We start from the raw sequence: 25,560 nt of genomic DNA, 5'->3' as shown, positions 1-25,560 counted from the left end.
GAGTAAGAGTGACTGATTGTGATTCAATGTTTCAAGTCAAAACGGCGCTTTGAAATTTCCTAGAAATGAAAACTTGTACAATGTTAACAGCAGACATTGCTCTTCGTTTTATTTCACCTTCAAAATGAGAGTCGGGATGGGTTGACTTTCATCTTCCGTGCTTTTGTTTCTTCATGCGATTGTCACGGCGTAGTATTAGTGCACCATAACGATAGTTTTAATGCTCAAAAAGAATGCAGAAACTTTAAGAGATTCCCTTGCCGAGAACCATATCGCTTTATTATTATTCGCAATACAACCCCAACCTTTCATGTATAAAAAAATTGACCTCATCGTCTTGTTGGTTCACATGTAATTAGTGGACCCCACTGGGATTCTCAGATCTCATTAGTTAGGCGACAAATCCAGGCATGAATGGATAGGGAGCTGCATCTATCTGCACGAACACACATTTGCAATGTCTTCTCGATTTCGAAGCTTATCTATGTCTTGCAGGTGTTGACATGGTACCTGTCCTGCGCTTAGCTTCATATATATAGCGGAAAAAAGTTCAATACACCCAGATCGTAAATACCAGTAGATATATAATTAATGTGCACCTAGTGATCGAGGAGAGACTCGTTCTTCCGGTTCCTTACCTCACACAGAGACGAGTAAGTGCTAAACTATTTCAGCAGCTACGCAGCCTTGTATGACCGTGCGTGAAGACAAACCTTGCTCGTTCTCCGAAATAGAAACGTTCGAAGCGGTCGTCGTCCCTCTTCATGATTATGGCAGGTATTTCACGTTCCTACCATGTTCTCGTACATGGTTTTCATGGGGGCACGCCCTGAGAAGGGGCGCAGAACGTTAAAAGATGCGCAGCACAGAAACGATGCGCCCTTGGCCGAGCTGGAAATTGCCGAGCGCCCGAGAGACAGAAATCTGGAAATGACGAAAAAAGAGACGGTGTGGTGAGAAATACAGAAGAAAAGGGGGAGGGGGGAATTGGCCCGCATACCCGTATATGTACACGATGCGGCTGCTGATGCTCATCAAGACTTTCTGCGTCGGTATATTGCCGCGAAGCACAGTATGATTTGGTGACGTATAGCGGATAAACGACAGCTAAGTTAACTTGAGTCACTGCTTTGTTATGTGAGTTACCACTCTTCGCCATGACCTTCCAGTTGACACGCATATTAAAAAAACCGAAGTAAATATCAGCAACTTTTTTTTTTCTCGTGCAACGTATCCCTCGTGGCCGCAATTCTATCCAAAAAGATGCCTCTGGGCAATTGCCGAGTTTTGTCGCAGCAGCACGAGTGCTGTCAATATCAGTGACATCAGTCGCGAGAAACGAGAGGAACGAAAAAAAAAAAAAAATCTGAAGTACTTTTCTTTTTTTCGAAGGCTTGAAGCGGCTGCGCCACTGTGCAGGTTACAAGGCAGCAGCACTGGGTAAGTTGCTCAAGAATGATTGCGAAGCGAGTGGTGTTGAGGTTATTAAGGATGTTAGTGAGTGGGCTAATGAGGCTGTTCTACACTAATAGTGCGGCGCGAGCTATGAGGGAGTAGATAAAAAATATTTATGAGCACATATGTGTGTGGTATAACTCACTTGCGTGGCTATACATGGTTACGCCGGCGCGTTGTTTTTCCTTCCGCTTTGCATTTTTTTCTCTCTAAAATCAGCACAAGGCAAATTCTTGTCAATATCAACTACAATACAAAAAATATCCCTTACTTTTACCTTAGACTCGTAGAGTGCTGGCTCCTTTGAATTATATATATATATATATATATATATATATATATATATATATATATATATATATATATATATATATATATATATATATACAAGTGAGAAATTGCTTCATACTGTTTCCGAGTTTATTTATAGTCGACGTTTCGGCAGGAGCCCTGCCTTTCTCAAGACTTGAGAACGGCAGAGCTCATGCCGAAACGTCGGCTACAAATAAACTCGGAAACAGTATGAAGCAATTTCTCACTTGTATATATATATATATATATATATATATATATATATATATATATATATATATATATATATATATATATATATATATATATATATATAAGGTAAAAGCAAGGGATATTTATATATGGTGCTGAAACGTGGAGGCTAGCCAAGAGAGTTCTACTTAAGTTGAGGACAACCCAGAGGGCTATGGAACGAAAAATGGTAGGGGTAACATTAAGAGATAGGAAGCGTGCAGAGTGGGTCAGAGAAATAACTCAAGTTACCGACATTCTAGTAGAAATTAAGAAGAAATGGGCATGGGCAGGACATGTAGTGCGAAGAGAGGATAACCGATGGTCGCTTAAGGTAACAAACTGGATTCCAAGGAAAGGAAAGCGTAGCAGGGGGCGGCAGAAAGTTAGGTGGGCGGATGAGATTAATAAGTACGCAGGGGTCAAGTGGATGCAGCTAGCACAAAACCGGGTAAGTGGAGAAATATGGGAGAGGCCTTCGCCCTGTAGTGGGTATAGTCAGGTTGATGATGATGATGGTTGCGATACAAAATTATGTTGTCAGCGATAACAGACTGCATGCGTTTCTATCTCCTTGACCAAGCGCGCGCGCGTGCACACACACACACACACTCGCACACACACACACACACACACACACACACACACACACACACACACACACACACACACACACACACACACACACACACACACACACACACACACACACACACACACACACACACACACACACACACACACACACACACACACACACACACACACACACACACACACACACACACACACACACACACACACACACACACACACACACACACACACACACACACACGCGCGCGCACGCACGCACACACGCACGCGCACGCACACACACACACACACGCACGCACACACACACACGCACGCACACGCACGCACACACGCACACACACAACACACACACACGCGCGCACACACACACGCACACACACACGCACACACACACACACACGCACACACACACGCACGCACACACGCACGCACACACGCACACACACACTTAAACGCAGGGAAATGGTCGCAAGCAGGTCAGCATTGACATTCCGGAAGAACTTAAAGTGGACCGAAACCTCTCAAAAGCCATCACAATGCGTTGAAACCTGGGCCTTCTAAAGCGATCCCGAGACAAAACGAGAGTCCATGCAGTGAAAAGAGCCATCATAACCTAGAATGACGGAAGGATGACAAAGCAAGTTCAAATTCGAAGCCATAAGTATTTTTTTCGACGCCCGGCCGTAGCTCAACATTTCAGTAATGGATTTCAGGTGTTAGAACTGCGAAACAGTATTATTATTTGGAAGCTATTTCACAAAGCTGGGAGATACAGTGAGAAAGGCAGGACTACAACTGAGGAGAAATGGTCTCATTCCTTATCAATACAATGCACCCGCTGACTCAGCACTTGCTGGCATGCAGTTTATTCCAGACAGCCGTATTCCTAGCTTGACTATCAGCCTTATTCGTCCGATCTTAAATCATGTGGCTATTACTTTTTCCTAATGCGTAATCACTGATTTAAGCACGTTACCCAGTCGAAAAAACTACTGAACTGCGTCAAAAGTACGACAAAGTATTCTGTAGTTCTGTCGTAAGCGTCAGAAATTTCTGTAGTTCTGTAGTACTTTTCTGTTGTATTTACAGAAATTTCTGCTGTCACAACAGGTTCACTCAAAAACAGCACGAAAATTCTGTTGCGACAACAGAAAACATTTTGTAGTTTTTTTTTTCTGATTGGGAAGGACCACAGTCATTCGGTGATGGGAAAAAATCGGCAGATTTATTGAACAGCTGACAGAAAGCGATCAGCTCCATACCTTCGAAAATGATAGACGAAGCAGCATGGATGAGCGAGGGCAAATAGAAATGACTGAAAGTAACAAACGCTGGACTTTTATTGCACAAAAATAAAGTTGAGCTATTCTATCGGTATTGTTATTTAATAGAGAGGCCCAAATAACTCGGCACTGCTTATCACGCGTATGCACTCCTTCCATAACTGCTGTAGACTCCTTTCATCTTGTCTCTGCCGCCTCGTCCAGGCGCGAGAAAGGCAGCGACTTCCTACAATGGAGTGTCGCTTTGGCTCCTTGAACGCCATGGACTCCGGCGACACAACTATGTAACGTGATTTAAGTTATCAGACCGTTTTAGTGATAAAGACCGAATAATGTTTTTCTATGTGAGTGTCTCTTACTCTTCAGTTAAAAACGACAGAAACCAAATGGCTTGGTGAGTTCCTGCATCTCCTCCAGCTTTCCCACAGAAATAACCACGTTCAAGCACTTCGATCGGAGTAGCTTAAGCGCAACTGGCAGCCTTCAAATCGCGTAATGCTATACCAATTACAGCTGTCGCTTTACCCTGGCGCCAGGAAAGACGTCAAAGGACGAACACACTAGGGAAAAGACGACCAAAATGACGGCACATTTTGAGATTTCCGCTAGCAAGTGTCCTGCGAGAAAAAAACAACAGAAGATGCTTAACCCGGTTACGCCAATGGAAGTGCCCTGAGAAGTAGTGGTTTGGCTCATTGTTTAGCTTTGTTTTGCTGCTGTTTAGCAGTAATAGACAAGACATGGTAGTTCAGGGGCTAGCCATCGTTTATTGCAACTTCAGGCACTTTCAAATTGACCAAAACTCTCTTATGATCAATTCATTATTCGTAGAAGAAAATGTCAGTCAATCAAGTCAAAGTCCAATATAAATCGAAATCCAATCCTATCCATTTATTCTAATATCAACATATACAGATATTGATATTTTAGATGCATGAACAAAAACCTCGAAATAGGGCTTGACAGCGTGCACTGACCGTCTGCTTAACAGCGACGCAACAGTGCAAATGCACATAGCATATAAAACAAAATGTCGTATCAAAGAACAAGAGAGATGCTAAGTATAGACAAGTGGCACTTTACACACAAAGTATGTTAGTACAAAAAGCAATATTAGCATTACAGTAGAAGGCAAACCTGAAACAAACAGCCGAACCAACACGTACAAGATATTATACACAGCTAGACAAAAATAGCGAAAACGAAGGAAGATAAACGTTTATATTAGTTGTTCAGAGAGTGCGGAAGTTGGAAACATAAACTTTGATCACCATATCTTGTGCAACTGCACATTGCCTCCAAAATCTCTTGATAGCGTGTGTTTTGAACATTAACAGCGTTGCTATTGAAGCCGGAGGTTGTTCCGTCTATCGTGCCCAGCTGAATGTGTTCGCAGTATAGTGATGCCACCATAACCGGACTTGGCGTCGCGACCGGATCGGAGGTCAGCATGACGCCAAATCCGGTCATTCCTAATAACCGGAACTGCCATCATCATGACGTCACATCCAGTCGTGACGTCACGTCCGTTCATGACCGATGACTTCAACAGGCGATTCACGCATATGCGAAGCTGACCCCGTCTGGCGTCCGATTCAGGCGTCTGTCATTTGGCGCTTCACCGAACGCCGCACCACACAGGATACAGAAGAAGACGCAGTAAAGCAGTAATCAGCGGTTTAAAATTGGTTTACAGGAAAGAAAAGGCACAATATCTGTCACACTTCTCCGCCGACAACAGATGGAAATAAGTCTCGAAGTATAATCATATACTTAGTCGAGCCAAACGCAAGCAACATCGCTGTGTCATCAGTCTTAAACGAGAGTTTAATCTGCCCTATTATTTTTTTTCTATTTAGATTTAGAGGGGGTATGCTCACAAGCCATTTGTTTTTCTTTGTATTCTCTGTTTGATAGCCTTTTCTGAGAACATGCTGATAAAGTTCAGGAAGTGGCTCCGAATTTATTTGCCTGAAAAGTGGTTCGGAAAGAGTTAATTATGGAACGTTCATGATCACTAGAACAGCAATCTTTTGTATTATAGAGAACTGATTAATGTGTGATAAAGTGGTCGCGCGCCATACTAAACAACAGCACCTGACTATAGACATAAAAAGTGACTTATAGATAAGGTGCTTCACACTTTAAGGGAGGCAACGTCTCAGGTTAAAAAGTTCTCCGGATACTCGAGATATTTTTCGCCTATATTATGTTCCCTTGGAAATCCCAAAACAATGTGCTGTTCAAGAGCGCTCCCAAATATTATATATATATATATATATATAGCAGGCTCAGTTTCAATGACAAAGTTTTCAAATCTCAAGTGGTAAGAACTGTTTTGTTTTTGTTTTTGGTTATATTCACTAGAGAATTAGCAGCAGATCAGGCCGATAACTTCATTAGTGCAGTGTACGCTTTCAAACCATTATGATTTGGCCGTCGTGCAGTGATTAATCGGGACGCGTCGTCAACATAGAAAATAAACTCAGCAAGACTATCGATATTAACGATGTAATTAAGGCATATCCAAAATAATAATGGCTCAAGGATGCTTCCTTGTGGCACTGTTGACACGATATATTTGAATCCTAGTTCCCAATAATTGCTTTCTGCTTGGGCTACTGAATAAAAGATTTGATTAGATTAAGAAATAGGCCGTGGAAGTCATAATGATTAATTTTTTGTTTGTAATAAAGTTAGGTGATTTGTCTGGTCAAAAGCGCTGGAATAATATAAAGACACATAGAGGGCATAGTTCACGCTCAAATGCTTCCAGTATTATTTATTTTGTGGTAAGAGAGCATGTTCGGTCGGAAAACCTTCCTTATGATATAATGACACGGTGTTATTATGCTATATTTAGTAAGAAAACACGTAGTTCGGACAATATAAACTTTTCCTGGCCTTTAGAGAAGACCGTGAGTACATATATAGGCATATAGTTGAAGAATACATTCTTGCCTCCACCCTCATGCAGCACAATGACTTTCGCGATCCTTAATTCTTTAGGAAAATTTCTATTACTGAAAATAAGGTTAAAAATGCGTTCTTATACAGAGGCAACTATATACATGCTAAACGTATTGATCAGGTGCGATTTGTAGGCATCAAAATCAGAGCAACCACTATTATTTAAAGATTCAAAAGTTGTAAATATTTCCTACGCGGTTGTAGGAACAAGAAAGACACCTTCTGTATTGGGCGCGGGTCATACCGTGGCGCCACTTTCGGAATCTCCCTCGTGACGAACTAAGTGGGATAGCGCACGCTGAACTGCTGTTGTAGGATGCTTTCCTAGGCAGTTTAGTTGGGCGTTAGTTTTACATTCCTCTATTTATTTAATGTACACCTCGGTCTAGGCCTGTATAAGCTTAATTTGAGATATTAGACCAACTCATTTGGCAAGAAAGCATTTCAGTGACTTCACCGAAACATAATTATCGAAGCTGGGGAGCTTTACTGCGACGACGACGCGCACCGGTTGCAGCCTTGCTGTTGCTGTTATGAAAAAGCAACAACAACTGTAGCTAGTACACAAACAGTCAGATGTAAGCTGTCACTGAACAGGTAATGGGATTCCTCTGCAAGAGCACGCAGACAGTCAGGAGCCTGACAGATGCTGAGCGCCTTCGCACAGCGCCGGCGGAAGCGGCACCGTTCTCCTGCTCCCTTGAACATAGTAGAGCATGCAAGCTTGACTGTGGGGATGATGTGGCTAATTTTTATAGCGAGTGGGAAGACGAGCGTTCCACACAACGAATTTACGCACTGACTAGTCATTGCCTTTCTTGGTTCGATCGGATATTTGTTTTCCCTGCGCAAAGCAGTTATTTACGAGTACTGGAGACACTGTCTGAGACAACTCACCATGCATACCGCTGCCCGAGGTGGCAGAATGGCAGAATCTTCTAGTTCACTCCAGTGAAACTTTCATGTCAAGCGTTCTTAAAAAAAAAAAAAAAATTGAGACTTTCTGACTTTCGCACTATCCTTCCTTTCTCTGGAGGGCACTGCTCCGTGAAGAAGTCAGCATCTTTTTCATCCTTCCAGCACTTCCAGCAATAGGATCGTTAGCTTCACAAGTGAGCAGCGCAAATCAAAACGCGCGTGTCGTTCCTTATGCCGCTCACCGAACTCCATGGACGAAATCTTGCTCGCAGAAATATCTACTCAACACATGAGAATGACCACTCGCATATTTGCCCATTCAAAACTTGATTAGGGAAGATTCTGTGAGCTTATTTTTTTAGTAACAATGGGAGCTTGCGCCAGGTTCCGTTGCCAATAATTGCCAATAATTAAAAAAAGTTAGGGCTTTCCACCATTCATGCCTTCATGACGACAGATCCTGCCAATTTTCCTGTCACGTTCCGAACACTTCCAACACCAGAGCCGAGATGTGGCACGGCGACGGCTTTTCAATCGAACGAGCTGTGTACGCTCTCCCGCAATGATAAGTATCTCTCCTAAGTCTGAAGCTAGGGTAATGTAAACGTCAGATATGTTCAGTTCAGCTTTTCAAGGTCGCTGACGTGCGGTACGTGTAGCATGCCGAAGGCCTCAGTCTTATTTGCAAAAATACTTATTTCACTGGCCCAGATAAAGCGCCATCTTTATCCTTCTCCATTGCAGCAATGAGCAGTTCTTTCAGTTCTGGACACAAGGGCTCGTTTAAGAAAGCAGGTCACTTTTTTCAACTCCAATGTCAGAGATAGAAAGGCGTACTTTCATTACTTTTGCAAGAACTACATTACGTTTAACACTTCTGAGGAAGTGGACAATATTGTTACTCATTTTATTATTATTAATATTATTATTATTTTTGCTAACACTGTGTGGCAGACCTCTATGTCTTTTTGTAATTGGCTCGTATATAGCTACTCCAATCTACTCTATGATCTCGCCAACGTTTTCAGAATTAGACACCGGGATACATTTGATTTCAGGATTCTAGCTTCTTGAGTATTGCTCTAGCTGCAAGATCTTATTTTAATTGTTCTGCATTCGCTTCTTCAGCGTTTCGCATTTCGATGTGAGAGAAGCATTTCGAGCTAAAATGTCGTTTTCTTTTCGTATTACCTTCATTTCAGTTGCCATTTCTTGAAAATCTCCACTAAATATCTAAATTATTGACTTGTCTGTGTTCCGTTCAAATTCGTTTTTTAGAGAAGCACGCAGCATGCAGCACACACTTATTTTATGTCCTGTACTACGTCTTTAAGCACGTAGCTGGTTCAGAATTTATGCCGAAGAAAGCGAAAAAGGTAACACTCGTTGCCAGCAGCAGCACGAACAAATCAGGCAGTAATAAAGCAAGAATATTCCAAATCGGATTCCAACATACAAGTCAGTGAAATGCAAGCTGCAGGGCTCTCGGTATTTGCTTGCTCTTTTAAGCCACATTTCTCTTGGTAGGAGGTCATGGACGCAGGCTGTGACGTCAGGAAGGCGTCGACCACTGGTCATGCGGGATATAAGAGTGATATCCAAGGGTCAGCGATGCATGGCGGCTGGCAGGTAGTCTGCAAGACGGTGAAATGCCATGGCTTGAGTGCAATACTCAGTTGCCGCAGCTGCTGCCAAAGTGAAGGTGCCCGGCATTTGCTTGCCGAGTCACGTTGCTCTTGGCGGCAGGCACGAGGCAAGCGACGCAGACTGTGACGTCAATAAGGCGACGACCAGTAGTCAACCGGGAGGTAACCAACGTCGACGAAAGTTCAATGAGTGGTGCTGAGAGGTAACCTGCAAGGCGGTGAAAGGCCAATGGCTTAAGTGTAAGTTACAGTTTCCGCAGCAGCTGCCAAGGTCAGGTTTAAACATGGTTGAACCAATGTTCGAATGGAAGCTGGGAATGCAATCTGCTATTGGCTGTGTCAAGTCAATGGAGTGTCAGTCTATTGCAAAGATGGCATGAACATTCAAACTGGTCGGGCACAAGCTCTCATTTTACAACAAGCTGCATCACGCGCTTCGCTGCGGGATCCTCCTCACATCTATCATCCTCGTCTTCCTTGTTGCGCTGCGTCGATGCAAGCGTTGCTATGGGACCGTCGTGACGTCACGAAAGAACCCAGCCATTCAGAGTAATGACACACGCTATTTCTATAGTCGGATTTGGTGATCTCAGTAGTGTAGTAGTAAGCAAAACGACAAAGGGAAGCAGGCTGCCAGCATCACATTTCCCTCCATGATACAAGGAACACCTGAAGACTCAAATAGCAGCAGTACGCGAATCGTCTCACGGCGAATGCTACAGTGTGCGCGCGGAGCTGTCGCGCGACTTGGGCTTTTTTTGAGGTTATCACAGTTATAAAATAACGGCACGAAGTAATACTGCCTCTTTTTAAATGTACGCTCGTTGTTTGTCCTGCATTCATAGCAGAATTATTTTTTACAATGTCAAGCAGAACTCGGTAACTACGTGGCTTGAACCAGTGAAAAAAAAGCCGGTAATATGCCTGAATGTAGTGCGCCAGTAGCTCGCCATAGATGATCTGACTAACTAGAGTTGGCCGCACGCGTCCCGATTACACATCCTGCCGTTCTGACAAACGGGTATAATTGGAAACGACGGCATAGTGTGCTCAAAAATGCATAAAACCTTTCAGTACTGTGAGGACAAATGTATGTCGCGGCGAGTACGGCACATGAAGATGCTCGGCGTCATACGATATAGGGTGGCCGTGGGCCTGTTTTCGGGAGTATTTCAAAGAGTCGACCTACCAAAATTCTGTTGAAAGAGTCATACCTCATTATCTGTCGTTGGTTTAGTTAGCTTTTATGGAATACCTAAGAACTGTACATCGCCACATGAGTCATATGGGACCTCATTGAGCGGTTTTGTAGGGCGAAACTTATGTCTGGGTCCGTACTCCGAGTTTACGTCGTTTTCAGAAAGTGTCCTTATCTGCATAACCTCGAGTCATCTGACTGGTGGGAACCGCGGAACCGGATGTCACTACCACTTCCGGTTCCGGCGTTTCCGCCAATGAGGTGACTAGATGCCAGAGAGATGGCGGCACTTCTGAAAACGACGCAAACTCGGAGTACGGACCCCGCTAACAATAAGAATCAATAAGAAATAATCAGTCATCGATGGCTCATTGATAGGGGATGCGCCTGTGCAGAAAGATGATGGGTTCGAATTCCATCATTTTTTCAAGTGTGCCTGCTTGATCGGGCTTGGCTTTAGTTGTTGTATAGTGCCTAGAATGTACAGTGACAGTAGCTCTAGACATTATAGATTTTGATAAGTACATGAAAAGGTGCCAGTGACTCTATCAAGCCTATCGGCTGTACATCCACTTAAATAATACACGCGAAAACTATACCTTTGCGAGAGTGGGATAAATATTAACGTAGGGGGCGTGTGTGAGTGCGTCAGCGTAGGTATTTTAATGTTTATGTTTGGGTGAAAGTGAAAGGGCACCGACAAAACCTAAGTATGGAAAAGGCAAAGGCAGCAAGTTTTCCCGAATCTTGCGTGTAATCCCATTCCTTGTATGCAGGTCCCATCCTTTAATAAAATAAAAATAACCTGACCCGCCTATAAATGCATTAACCTGACTGCTAAAGCATTTGTTTTCCGCGCTCGAAAAACATCTATTTATGGTAAGGAGGGTCGTACAATTCTTTCTTTAATGAGAAATCTTACCGGAGAAATAAACGTGATTCAGTTTTAGTGGAAGCTGTGTAATTTTGACTGCCTAGAAAGCAACCTTTATCTGGTCATCTGAATTCATAACGACGTCATAAACCATGTGTGCACCTCCTTCTAACAGGAACGAAACGGTAACGAAAACAAACGTAGATAAGGAAAGCGGGGCGAGTTTTCCCCGCTGATTGGTCATCGGTGTGTTTGGCACGTACCGCATGCGGGATTTCAGTGACTGCCAGAAACGCGACTTTACGAGAGTTCATGACCATAAGGCATTTTTCTTCACACTTCACAACGCGAAAAGTGAATGACTCAGTTTAATATAACCGAGGGCCTTTCCCACGGAGTCATCGAATGAAGTCTTGACTGGGTATCCTGGCAAGCGAGCATGCGAGAATAGGTCCCGAAATCCTGCTGCTGCACACTTTTACGGACGATTCATAAGCGCGTGTACACGCCTACGCATGCAACAAGCTCGAGGGCAGATTCAAGAAAAGGCGCGGCGCTGAATAAGAGTCGAGTGCCAATGTTGTTTCCACCTGCACCGTCTTTTCTTTCGCTTCTTTCCTGGCATACGTTCATAGTGACCTGGCTGCGAGTTCGGGGTCGCCTTGTTGGTATATTCTTGCCGCTGTCACGCGCCACGACGACTGCTTGTAGGCTCATAGAAGAATACGAATGAGAAAAATATTAAAATAGCAGACAGAAGGAAAAGGAAGAATCAAGAATACGCGACGCAGATTTGTGCCATGCTCCCCGCTGCGTGGCACCGGACGTGAGCCTCCTTTTACACCAAGATTCACGGCTCGAATAAAGGAACGCCTTTTGAGACGATATTCGGAAGTTTTGCTCGAAAACGTCGTATAAAAAGAAATGGGTGGTGCGGCTTTGGCAGGAGATCAAAGACGACGGGATTGGGAGGGGAGAAGCTGGGAGGCACCGCAATGAGTTGCAGTGCCAAAAGGCGGTTTCGTACGCCGCGCAGCAAAACAACAAAGCAGAAGAACAATGCTCACCTATACACTGTACGCTAGCCGAGAGTCGGCACGCGGCACAGTTTCCCGAACCGGTCTGTTGCACTTAGGCAGCTGCGGCGACCCTGGAGGGAAGGGGGGGAGTAGAATTGCGTTTTGAATCCCCGAGCGTATAACATTCAGGGTGAAGGAATGATAATAATAAAAATAGCAATGAATAAAAAAGAAAAGAAAATTTGGGTGGTTTTCAGCGCAGTGCGAGAGAAATGGATTCGTGGGTACGGCCACGGAAATGAGGACAATGCATTCACGCGCGAAATCGACGACAAAGGGCCACCTTATTCGTGTTCGCTAAAAGAAATCAACATCAGGGCTGGTGCGCGCGGCGTCCGGTGCAGTGCACGCACTAAACCGCAAACCGTGCACCATCCCGTGCCAACGCCGCCTAGTCTAGGTGGTGTTGTCCGCGTACCGGCCATGCGGAAGAGACGCCCCCTTAATTGGCCTGGAATCCTCCTGGAGCGCAATTATAACCCTTCGCGACGATGGGTCGCACTGGTCCCGAAGAAACGAGAATCGATGTAGTACCTCTTTTGTGATGCCCCGAGGGTGATCGCGATGTCTGGCGCAATTAGAAAGCGTACGCCGGTTTCTTGAAAAGTACTTCATTCCAGACTTAGGAAACCAGTTCTTTTTTTCGTCCCAAAATAGAAATTTCAAAAACAAATACCTGTTAGCCCGGAAGTAGAAGCAGAATTTAATGCATTCTCGAGAGATTGAAATCAACTGTGTTTCTCTGTTGACAGATGTTTTCTTACAGACATTGAAGAAAAAAAAAAGACTAATAGCGGTCACTGCACACGAAGCGAATAACGAAAATACGCCTGTTGTATTTTGCAAGGCGCCCATGCCACCTCTCCGATAAACCTCAGCAAAATGGCCTCCCTGCCCATTGTCATAGTTGTAATTTTCGACGCACAGACTGCTGTGTTCACGTGCGGGGCAGGCATGTTAGAACGCATTCTTGAAGTTTCGTGTGCACCGTAGAGAAAAATGTAGAGCGCAAGCGCTATGCAAATTTTTTTTTAAATATTGTTGTTTATTGACTCAGGGCATAAAGAAATATGTAAAAATGAAAATTAAAAGGGGTATTAAATGAAAAAAAAAAAAGAATGTTGGCTGTTCTAAATAAGTTCAAAAGGGAACAATGATAAGGCGCTTGCGTTCAAGTAATGTACGAAGATGTGATGTTCGGCGAAAGGCTCACTGCCGTCAGGTGCCAAATTCTCGTCGGCCTTGCAAATGTTCACAACTGTCTGAAGCGCGAGCGTTCTCACTCTCCGCGTGAACTGTGCAAGAGTCTCATACAGTCCCTGTAGTCTGCAATTTCTTTTCAGTGATGTGTACTAACCAAGATTAGCACAACTACGCCCTATGTAACGAAATCAATATAAAGACCACAGCAGCTCTTAAACGGCTCACAGGCGTGGTTTAGCATATCTCATGCATCAGCTATTCTTTGAATCATACGCAGAATTGGTGAAAGGACTGTGGCAAGCTTTTTCTAGTTCTTGTGAAGCTTTGAGGAAACTTACACAAAAACGGTGGTCTTTGTTTACAAATGACTATTGCTATGCAAGTAATCAGAATCTACCCGAATTCGGATTTCTGCCTCAAATCATGCGTGTACCATTTCTTCTGTGCAGATCGGCTCACACATAACTGGAAAAGCTGAGCACTTTGTTGTGCAGCCCATGTCCCACTGTGTGGCCGTGCGTGCACAGTATGGTCACGGCGCCCACAGATGGGGCTGCCGATTCGTAGAATTGCGCACTGAAGGCTTCACGTGTGGTCGACATTGCGCAGACACGAATACATGGTTTTAAGGACAAAGTACTTTTGGCCTGCAGTTCATCTCACTACCCGTCTATACATAAAACATACATACATAAAATACGTAAAACGAATCCTTCTATCAATCGAAACATAGTGCATGTTACGAGGAAAGTTAAACGGTTTAAACAGAAAGGAGCCAGCTTACCTATATTTCAAACTCTCAAATTGAACCTTACTGAAGAAATTCAGAATGCAAAATGGCACTACTTTGAGCACACACTACCAGGCTTTATTCATGACTGCCCTCAAAAGTTCGGGAATTACCTAGCTGAAAATAAAAAAAAAAAAGCCTATTAATCGTATTATGCATGAGCGTGCAATTCTTGTTAACAAAACTAATATCGCTGAACACTTTAATAGGCACTTCTATAGTTTATTTTCAATTCCAAATTTATGCAGATTGCGCAGTGATGCATTTTGTTTTCTTGATCCAGACATTGTATCTTTGCCAGGATTAAATTCACTGTTGTTAAATCTTAAAACTAAATCCTGTCCTGGTCCGGATAAAATTCCCAACAACGTTTTGCGTCGTTATGCAGAAATTATTTCTAAATTTCTCGCATTAATATTTCGCCCCTCGTTTGCCACAGGAAGGCTACCTCCCGACTGGAGGGCAGCTTGCGTTGTGCCTGTTCCTAAAAAGGGTGACATGGCATTTGCTTTTAACTATCGTCCCATTTCACTCACTTCCACATGTTGTAAATTGGCAGAGCATATTTTAGCTAATTATATAAACATATTTCTTGATGGCAATTGTGTACTCTCTTCTTTTCAACATGATTTTAGGAAAGATTCATACACTGTGACCCAACTAACATCGGTTCTCCACAGCTTTGCAACAGTCCTTAACCGCTCAGGGCAGGTCGATGCCATTTTTTTAGATTGTCATAAAGCTTTTGATGTTGTACCACATGCAAAACTAATATATAAACTTGAACTAATCGCTCTTCCTGAACTTGTAATCACGTGGGTTTCGTCATATCTCACAAACCGTATACAGTTTGTTAACATTGATGTCTATCATTCAAATTCATTACCATGCAGTTACTTCAGGCGTTCCATAAAGAAGTGTACTAAGGCCGTTGTTATTTCTCATATATAGAAATAATATTGCTACTATTATATCCGAACCGGTCCAGATCAAGCTCTACCGAAAATTGCAATTTTGTTCAGCGAAATAAAGAGCCCTAAAGACCAAATTCTCCTCAACTCTAGCCTCCAAAAAATTCACACATGGTGCAGTAATTGGGATATGCAGCTTAATGCCGAAATATCTGTTTTTATGAAAATTACCGACAAAAAACTAGTATATCCATTTCCATACACCCTCCCATCGCATCCTCTTGTAGAAATTAAAGAATATAAATACCTTGGTGTTACCATAATTAACAATCTAAGTTGGAACAGTCACATTGCCAATACATGCTAATCCTCCTACAGAAAACTTGGCCTTCTTCGCCACAAACTTAAAAATGTTCCTTCCAGGGTAAAGCAGTTAGCATACTACAGCCTCATCAGACCCAAACTAGAGTATGATCGCACAGTCTGGGACCCTTACACCAAGAAAAATATCGTGGTATTGGAGACTATCCAGCAGAAAGCCGTACGCTTCATGTTTTCAAAGTACCGCACATCTGACTCTACCTCCATTTTAATGAATGAAAATTATATCCCACAACTGCAAATACGAAGAATTCAGAGACTGAAATTTCTATTTTTGTTAAAAAACAACAAATTTGCTATGAGCCCTGAACCTTACCTTACGCCCCTTACAACACGTCCAACTAGATGTTATCATGCACAATCCTTAACTCCTTATCAAGCAAAAATTAATGCATTTAAGTATTCTTTTTTCCCTCGTGCTACTGAAGAATGAAACAAGTTGCCTTCTGATGTGATAATGTCCATTGAATCTATTGATAAATTGCTGGCGTTTTAACTATAGTCTTGTTTCAGATTGATGTATATTTTCTTGTTAGTGCTGAACATGTCTTATTGTAATTTGCTTGTCGCTTATGTTTAGTATGGTCATTTTGATGAATTCATATTTCACACATTGTATTCTTTTCGCCCCTCCTTCTAGGGCCCAGTTATGGCCTGCAGTATTTGGTAAATAAATAAATAAATAAATAAATAAATAAATAAATAAATAAATAAATAAATAAATAAATAAATAAATAAATAAATAAATAAATAAATAAATAAATAAATAAATCGAATTTTCGGTTTTCACGGAGATTGCGATCTCGCTATAAGTTTTAGTGTAAATCGGTTGTAGTTGTAGCATGGCTTGGCGTGGCTGAACACCCCAGCAGGTCTATGCCAAGCCAAAGCGAACCAAATAAAGAGCCAAGCCAGAAGAAGAAGAAGAAGAAACAGACGGAAATGAATGCAGAGAAAACGGAGAGACGCCGGCGTGGAAGGAGTTTAAGAATTCGGCAATTACGCCGCCACCAATTTCAGGCAGTTTAATTTCTGGAACGCACCTTGCAATAGCGACAAAAAGTCACGCTGTAATCGCCAGACGACAATCTTGAGCCTGTGCAAGGGTGCGTTGCCTTATTTTCTTTTTCTTTCCTGTGCTTAATGTCGAAATGGAATAAAGAATGATGTCGATAATCAATCATCTTTGTGCGGCTATATAAGGCTGTCAGCGCCAACAAGCGATGGGGTTTCCGGACGATTATAAACGAGGATAAACGAGGACAAGAAATATATTTCATCACCAATCAAACTGCTGCGCTGCATTCGCAGATATGAAAGGGTCTCGAGATTTGTTGTTTTCTAGCCGTGTCTGTCGTGTTCACAAATACAGGCACACGTAGGACGTAATCTGCATGACACGAATACTGCAGGCAAGATTGATCTAATTGTGTAGGGAAATTTGTATTGCATAGAAAATGCTTTTGAGGAATTCGGTGCCTCAAGTGGAGCAGCGTTGATTATAGTGATTTAAAAAAAATAAAACAAATAAATAAATAAGCAAAAAAAAAAAAACCTAATATGAATTGCTCGGACGGGCGACCTTACCGTACAGGTGGAGAAGGCTTCCGCCTGCTGGATGACACTAAGATTGATTAGTAGTAATAAAGCAATGGACGCCTGTTTATTTCGTAGTGAGGTATACATAATATGCTTCGAGGGATTTGTAACTGAACGAAGGGATAAATAGACAAACTATTTATTTATTTCAGAAAAGAATGCACCGTATCCGTTAATTCTCTTTGGCTAAGGGAGGGGGTTAATGATTGAGTTGGTGCAGTATTCCGTGTTTTGTGCGTGGTTTATTTTTTCCCCTTGTGGTATCCCAAGAGGTGCGGCTTTGTGTCCGAATTCCAAAGCGCGAAAAGCTGATAATGATGAAAATGAAAAGGTTTCATGTCTGTTCCTTCTCTCTTGTTGCCTTTGATTGGTGATAAGATGTTACGTCAAAATGAAGGTTAGCGAAACGTCAAAATGAACATCCTGAAAAGCTGTTTGCATACAAAAGCATTCGATTATTTAAAATCTCTCTATTCTATTCTATCTTGACAACGGTCCGTGGACAACGGTAAGTGGAATTAAAGGTACTTGATAATAACGTTTCTGACGAATGGTGTTACGACACGCTAGGTGGCGCTCTAGAGTCAGACCACAGAGTAAATAAGTGGCGGTCAAAATTGTATCATCCTTGCTCGAGGAGTCGAGGAAAGGCCACGTGATTCTCACACCTAAATTTCAACTTCTCAGCATTTTCTAAGCGAAAATCTGGCCGTGCTTACTAGAACAAATATACAGTGCTCGACTTATGATAACCGAGAGATAATTATTACTTAGACTTCAGTCGGTTATATTAGCTCGCTATTTTGTCAGATAGCGTACGAATTAAGGCTCTGGCCGTATTTAGAATTGCCTGTAGGACATCCTGCATCACAGGATACTTCCAGAGATCTTTCTCGACTGAAGAAATAAACACACCTTGCAGACTTATCAATATATGGCGCTATTCAAAGCGAATTAATATTTTGCAATTTTAGGGGAACTACGCAGTTATTACGGCCCCCTCAAGCTGCCAACGGCAGGTTTTTCGCTTGATGATTCCCAACTTATCGTTGGAAATAAAGTATTGAATAGAACTGAATGACTAAAACCCGCAACGTTGCAATTTTCCTGCAAAACTTTAGAGTAATTGTGCCGTTTTCTATACCCTCATGTTGAGTCACTTCGCTTTGGAATTTGTTGGCGTTTCGAGCAACTGCAAGTCATGCTGTGTCATCGCGTGCAGCAACAATTTCACGCTCCTTAAATGAGGGGTGACTGTTGAAAACCAGCAGTTTACCAGGTGCGCCAGTGACTACCACGGAGAAGCTTTCTTAGTTGCTGATGCCACTGGATGGAGTAGGAATTTATTCAACAAGGTATCAACACATTCCGCCCCAACGTGTCTCAGTGAATTTCCGCTGTCTCTTTTTCCCTTTTGTGCGAAGCGATTCCACATGCGCACAGTTGAATTGCTTCTGTTCAAGTGGCCTGTTATATCACTCCTCTTAGGGGATATCAATCAAAATCATCGTCACTGCCGGATCTACATTTTCGGCCATTCTAGAGCACGTTGTACACAGAGAAACTAACGGACGGCGTTCAGTTATTCTAAATGATTAGACTGGACGCCGTGTTGACCTGGTTAAGTGGTCGGAAAAACAAGTCGAAATGAGCCTGCGAACTTTGTCGATGAGGCACTTTTCGCGTTTGCGGTTGCTTGTTCTGCGTTTTAGCATACATAACAAGCCGGCAACCAACCATGCATCCCAACAGGTCCTTGTATAATTTAGCCTGCCTTTTGCGCTCGCTTTGCTCTAGTACTGATTGCGTTTGTATTATGCTGTTTGTATTATGCGTTTGTATTATGCCCGCATCACCAACGCTACTGGCGATGCGGGCGCTGACGTACTGCGTGAATCAGTTATTCGCGTGGTAGGAAAATAAAATTAAATAATAGCGTTGAATAATGCAAGAGCACTCATGCGTTCTGAGTCGCTGCCGAAGCTAACGTTTCATAAAGTATTCCATCATTTATTCGTTGGTACATGAAGATCTACTTTGTCACGTTGGCTGATTGAAATTTTTGCAGCTGAAGACACGTTTTCAACCCTAACGCTCCAGCAAAAAATAGTTTTATGCAGCACAGGCAAATCATTATGGCGGCGGCCAGCCGGCTGGCTGCAACAAATTGTACAAGCTGGTGTCAACAAGACATTTAAGAGCAAATATATTCCTATGATTTACCACGTAAGATACACTAGCGTAAGCTCCAGTTGAGGCTGTTCATGAGAGAAATAAATGAATCCTGAAGAGCTCTAGTTCGACCAAGCCGAGCTAGAAGCACCGGCATTACAAACCTGAAGCGACCAGACTGGCACCATGAGATTTTTTAATTTTTTTTTCCTTCGAAGGTCCCAAAACCCTAGAAGGCAGTTCAAAACATCACGTGCGTGTTATGCAAACGAAAAGAAACTATTCTTATAGTGTCGTGTGCAACGCAGTGTAATGCATCGATTTTTATCTGTCGCGTGTTTAGACGCCGCGCAGCCGGTTCTTCTGACGTTGAATTCTCCGAAACACGAGTTCGGTTCTTAATGCATACCTATAGGCATGAGGGGGTTGTCAGGGGCTTAACACGTGTGTCTGCGGCCGTCGTTCGCTTGCAACGTTCTAAACAGACTAACGGTTTTGGCGAAGCTTCCGGGCGGAATGAGGAAATTCAAGGACAGATGGGCTGCTTGCAAAAGTATTACAGGGAGAACGTGACCGGCGGCTCGCTTGTTAAGAAAGAAATGAGCGTTGATTTCTAACAAGAGGTCGCGTGCCCTCTTCTTTGTTTCATGCTTGTCACCTTGCGGCTTTCATGGAGTTTCCTGGAAAAGAACAATTAGCCCACATCCTTCTGTGCACTAGGAAGGCCGCTGTTATGTGCTACCGATTGTACTGCGTGGGAAGTGCTGTACTTTACGCTTCGAAAGATCACCGATCTGAGTCTTCGCGGATTCGCCGGTTTCCTTTTAATGAAAGGAGAAGCGAGACAGCAATGAGGGTAAGACACGGGCATGGCTAGAAAGGGAAGTTGAACAATACGATGAGGGCAACACGCAGCAGATAAAAAAAAAAATCGAAACAAATGCAAAGACGCCACCGTGAGCTAGAAAAGAAAAGAAAAAAGAACAGAAGAGGACAGGAGAGAGGAATCGAGAAAGAGTCACTGTCGGACTGAAGATAGTACGGGGAACACTATAGTACGTGTAAGCCGGGATGCAAGTTACTGCACCCATCCCGTTTTCAATATCATCTAGAGGGAAATGTGACACTATTGTTTATGCGGGTTCCTATACAGCGCTTAACAACGTCAAGGATAGGAAGCGTGCAGAGTGGCTGAGAGAAATAACTCAAGTTAATGGCATTCTAGAGGAAATCAAGAAGAAGAAATGGGCATGGGCAGGTCATGTAGAGTGAAGAGATGATAACCGGTGGTCGCTAAGGGTAATAAATTGGATTCCAAGGGGAGGAAAGCCTAGCAGGGGACGGCAGAACATTAGGTGTGCGGATGAATACGCATTTTTAGACGCATACAACTAAATACACTCGTTACTCCTGCCAGATCGTTTCTATACCGAATCAGACATTTCCCCGCGTGCCCAAATTGTTCTGAACACTATGCAAACTTATTGCATGTTTTCATGCCCTGTCGCAATTCAATCCCCTTACTTTCTACACCCTCCTCCCCCAACGTGGCGGGCTTGGTTAGCCTCTGACCAGCTGAAAGATCAGTTGACCTTTGTGACCCTGGCCCAGGACATTCTTGACGCTTAGTAATGTTTTCTCCTCCTTCTCCTTAGGTGTGTATGAAGTTATGTTCGCAGAGGTCAAGTAGATGCAAGCTAGCACAGGACAGGTTAACTACAGTTATATGGGAGATGCCATCGTGCTGCAGTCCGACTGATGATGACGATGATGATGGGGGTAATAGAGAGCTTTATGAAAAGGGAATGGCGGAAATATGGGGTTAGTATTTGGCTTGGCTAATGTGTGGCCGAAAACCTAAATTTTGCCTCCGAATTGGTAGATGTGGCGCTGCGCTCTCTGCGGGCCGAATAAATTAATTAATGTATGCGCTTTTCACTTTTGCGATAAAGTTCACTTACGTGAAGACTTTGGTGTCGAGCTGGTATAAAAGTTTTCATGGCATTACTTCGAGGTTGATCTTATTGTGTGTCGTATTGTTGCGACTTTCCAAACAATAGCCCAGCCAAAAACGAAACCTCATCTTCCGAACATTTCTGCGCCTCTACATGGTTGGTGAGGTGCAGTTCCTCCAGTTTTCTCCTTAGGTAATATTGAGAAAGTCTACGACTGAGCTGAGCATTAGTCTACACAGATAGCCCGTGGCGCCTGGTCAGGTGGGGACGCCCCGTTACGTTTCAAGGCGAGCGTCCAAAATCATGACCCCCAATGACTGGCGAGTGGCCCGCGTTTAACTGCGTTCGCTGATAGTCTGACTGCACTGTATCGCGCGTGCAAGAATCCGGTAAGCGCAACTCATGACGTCAACTGCACCAAGTACCGGCTGCTACGCGAGAGGTTGGCTCCGAACGACGAAGGGCGCATGCTCCAGCAAAGCTACTTTAAGAGAGGGAAGAGAGGAAAAAAGAAAAGAAAGAAAGAAAGAAGGGAGTAAACAAGTGAAAGCTGCACGGCCGTGGCACAGAAAGAGATGAGTAGTCTCCCTCGAGGGAGGAAAAAAACGACGCTGAAGGTCCGCCCTGGCAGCGTCTACGCCGTCGACGTCGCCCGTGGCGTTACGCCACTGGGAAAGCGACCGCACGGCGCGTGTTTTGCGAGTTAATCTGCCCCTTGGGAGCTTGCTTGGTTTTCGCCCTTTCTTTCCGGCTGAGGAGGAGCTTCGCAGAAGCTCCCCCGAACAGCAATCGCTAGACAACATTTCGCAACCCTGCTGGGGGAAACCTACAGAGTCGCTCACGGTTCGACTGACGCGCGATTTTTTAACGCTCCGTGCCAGAGGGCACACGCTGGAGCTGAGCTTGAGTGGACCGTGCGCCGAGTGTCACTGTTAATGCACACAGTGTCGAGAGCAGCAAGCAGAGGATTAATTTCGCACCAACAGGTGAGTGCACGTGGCAATGGGACGTGCGCGACCGGGATGACATTGAAAAGCGGGTTCTTGTGTTCTGCTTGCTTCTTTGACTACGAGAGCGTCCATTTCTTTCAGTGGCGAGTGACGCATGGTTAGAGAGATGTCAACCGTAATCTGAGCAAGTTGACCATGTTTTCCAGGATTTCGTGCGCCCTTTCTTGTGTAGGTCGTTTGCGGTGTGTTTATAGGCTGGACACAATAATGAGTATTGGTTGATGGGCATCCTATTGGATGTCCAAAATGGCTCGCGGACCATTTTAGCACAAGGTACTGCCTTTGTCCTTAAGACTACTCCCTTCCGGCCGAACCTGGGGTAGGCAGGGGTACAGGATACGGCATGAATGTAGGCGACATCCGTGTTTATAAATGGCATCAGTGCTGTCAAAGAATTAGAAGCGATTTGCTCGTTTCAGTACATATAAACGTAAGTGTCAATAGCACTAGCCTCGTGCTGGGTTTTACGAGGAAGCTAGAAGAAAGCTCTTGCATCCATAACGTGCAGGAAAATTTTGACGCAAGTATCATGGTGCTTATAACACGAACACGCCTCCAGCTCCTTTCCGTCTCGCCAGTTGTGGAAGAGTGATGCCACCGATGAAGAGTGCGGCGTGCGTTAGCGAGCTCTGGGATCGTTTTGTGCGTCGATAGTTTAGCGTCCGGTTTGTGTAAGTCCTTGTGTTCTGCGTGACGACGTTCGTAGCCTGTCTCTCGCGCTTAGAGGACGAGAGGCACGTGTTAACGATTTGCATTGAGGGATGAAGTTGTGCCGCAGAACAAGCTGATCATTGCGGGTACTGAATACGTTTCAAGGCTTAGTTTTGAATGTGGAGCATTTAAGCAGACGCACTGTCAAATTCTGGCTGGAGAGTTTGTAAACAGACAGTTCTTAAACACGTTACCACTGTCTCATTCATAAGGCTGAGAGGAAAAAAAAAGTGAGTATTTGCATAGTTACGCAATCTAAAGAGTTTGTAGGCGCATACTGTGCTACGCTGATCTCGCTATAGCTAATATATATTTAGCTGCTGGCAGGAGTAGGTTTGTACAAAGATTATTTTTCTTTCTCTGCGACACCTAAGTACCACTATTATACGTTTTCGTGCCACTCTTTGCTATTAACGGTGCAGTTACCTTTACTTTGCCTAGACCAGAGCACATAAACGTGTCGACGTAATTGTAGATAAATGTGATCTCCGGTTGTGAAAACCGTATGTGCTTGCGTGAAGACGAACGACAGTCATCGAAGGAGACATACGAGAGACTCAAAAGGGGGGTATAAAGTGAACTGACGATGCTGTTTGCTTCCGAGTGCGGATAAACCGCAAGTAAGCGTCTTCTAAACCAATGAAAGCGTAAACACTGCGACAGAAAAAGATAATTCATTGATTTACCGGTTATCCCTCTCTTTCACGAAGAGCAAATTGAGTATATTGGATTGTTGTTTTGATCTAAACTGAAAGCTTAGAAACGGTCCTTCTCAGGATCGGTTTTCAGATGTTAAACGTCCGATTCCATGTTATGGTCCAAATGTATATTACCATTTGCACAGCGGCCAGTCTTTGGTCAAAATAATTAGTATTATTCCTTTCATTAGAACTGTAGGGCCTGTTTGTAGCATTAATACGTTTTCAGAAGCGTAAATTTAGTTTGCTCGAAAATTTGGTCTTTAATAACAGCTTACGGATGTTATTGACATATGGAGAAACTGATTATATTTCTTTCACGTCTCTTTCTGCAGCTGTGTTGGATATTTGAGGAGGTGGGAGTGCCATTTAATTACATTCAATTACGTAGATGCTTGTTCATGAATGAGATTATTACTGTCCCAGATAAGCCACATTCTTATGTAGAATGTACTGTGGTCCGCGAATGAAATCAGTAGTTCAAAGCACGCAGTCTCAGTCATGTATGAAGCTGTTTAGAGCCTGTTGGCGGGTTTTTACAGGAACGGTGCCCTCAAAATCAAGACTGTGGCAGTGCATACGTTACGCAAGCTGTTCGTTTCGTTTCTCGAAACCTATAGGCTTCACCATAGCAAACTATTCACCAAAACCTACGTCGTGTTTCTTCCTTATATGCATGTGCAGGTCGTTCTGATATCACTGGGAACAACCAGTTTGCAAAAGAAATGCCCATTTAATTTTAGTTCTGGACAAAAGTTGATAATACTTCTGGATGTTTTAAACCGGGACAAAAACCCACTTAAAAGCAGGAAAAAAATGCGATTGTCACAGATAATTATGAAGTAATCAGTTAAGCTTAGGTGGAGTGACTCAGTCTAGGAGGAGTTGAGTGCATTGAAATGAAATACTTAAGCTATTATACTGAGTGATTGAAAGCCTTATTGACAAAAATCAAAAGACGTCAGGCGGATTCCTATAGTCCAGGACTTTTACGCCACCCTTCTGACCCTAGAGACGAGGCAAAGCTGCTTCTTTAGGCCCGAAATATTAGGGATAGGAAATGTTTTTCACTGTGTTTTCTTCTAATAGCTCTCAAGACTGTTAAAGAAAGCAGGGATACAACGTTTGGTCTAGGAAACCAAGGAAAGAAGCATTAAATATTGTTCGTAACATACTCTTAACATAACAGACACCCTATCATTTGCTTATCAAGACGGGAGAACTGTTACACTGAGAGTTAATTTATAGGTGCACCTTGGAGTAAGCGTTTATCGTCCAAGAGGGCAACGCAGGTTTGAAGAGCACCCCACCGGGTTCAGTCTAACACCACACGGTGGCTAGATTTTACTTTACGGGGCCACAAAAACTCGTATGCTTGTAAATGGATTACAAAATAAAATGCAATGGTTTGTTCTTGCAGGCGATAATTCGAGCGAGAACTTCTTTGAAGCTTTTACCTTAAGCCACGCATGCTACTCAACTGTAGGTGTGCATATGATGCACTTATTTTGCAACAGCACTGCTAAATATTTTAAATTTGGGAAGCATCTTTTTATGGGCTGCATTA

General features: G+C 43.4%; 1 protein-coding gene across 3 annotated transcripts in view; it reads left to right on the top strand.

The window, feature by feature from the left end:
* Window positions 1-25,560, top strand: part of LOC146186562 (uncharacterized) — a 51,877-nt gene that overhangs the window by 4,007 nt on the left and 22,310 nt on the right. Inside the window, exon 2 of one of the 3 annotated variants that reach the window (XM_084607267.1) lies at window positions 1,393-1,440. The exons of 1 other annotated variant lie outside the window; for it this stretch is intronic. The gene's annotated coding sequence lies outside the window, so the exon portion shown is untranslated. Of the gene's footprint in view, window positions 1-1,392; window positions 1,441-22,407; window positions 22,561-25,560 lie in introns of those variants that run through there. One more of the 3 variants, XM_084607269.1, reaches the window with a different exon arrangement.

The sequence above is a fragment of the Amblyomma maculatum genome, chromosome 6 (genome assembly GCF_055883805.1).
Source record: "Amblyomma maculatum isolate TAMU_Amacu chromosome 6, ASM5588380v1, whole genome shotgun sequence".
NCBI classification, from domain to species: Eukaryota; Metazoa; Arthropoda; class Arachnida; order Ixodida; family Ixodidae; genus Amblyomma; species Amblyomma maculatum.
The sequence above is the reverse complement of the archived record's forward strand: the minus strand, read 5'-3'. Positions and strand labels throughout refer to the sequence as shown.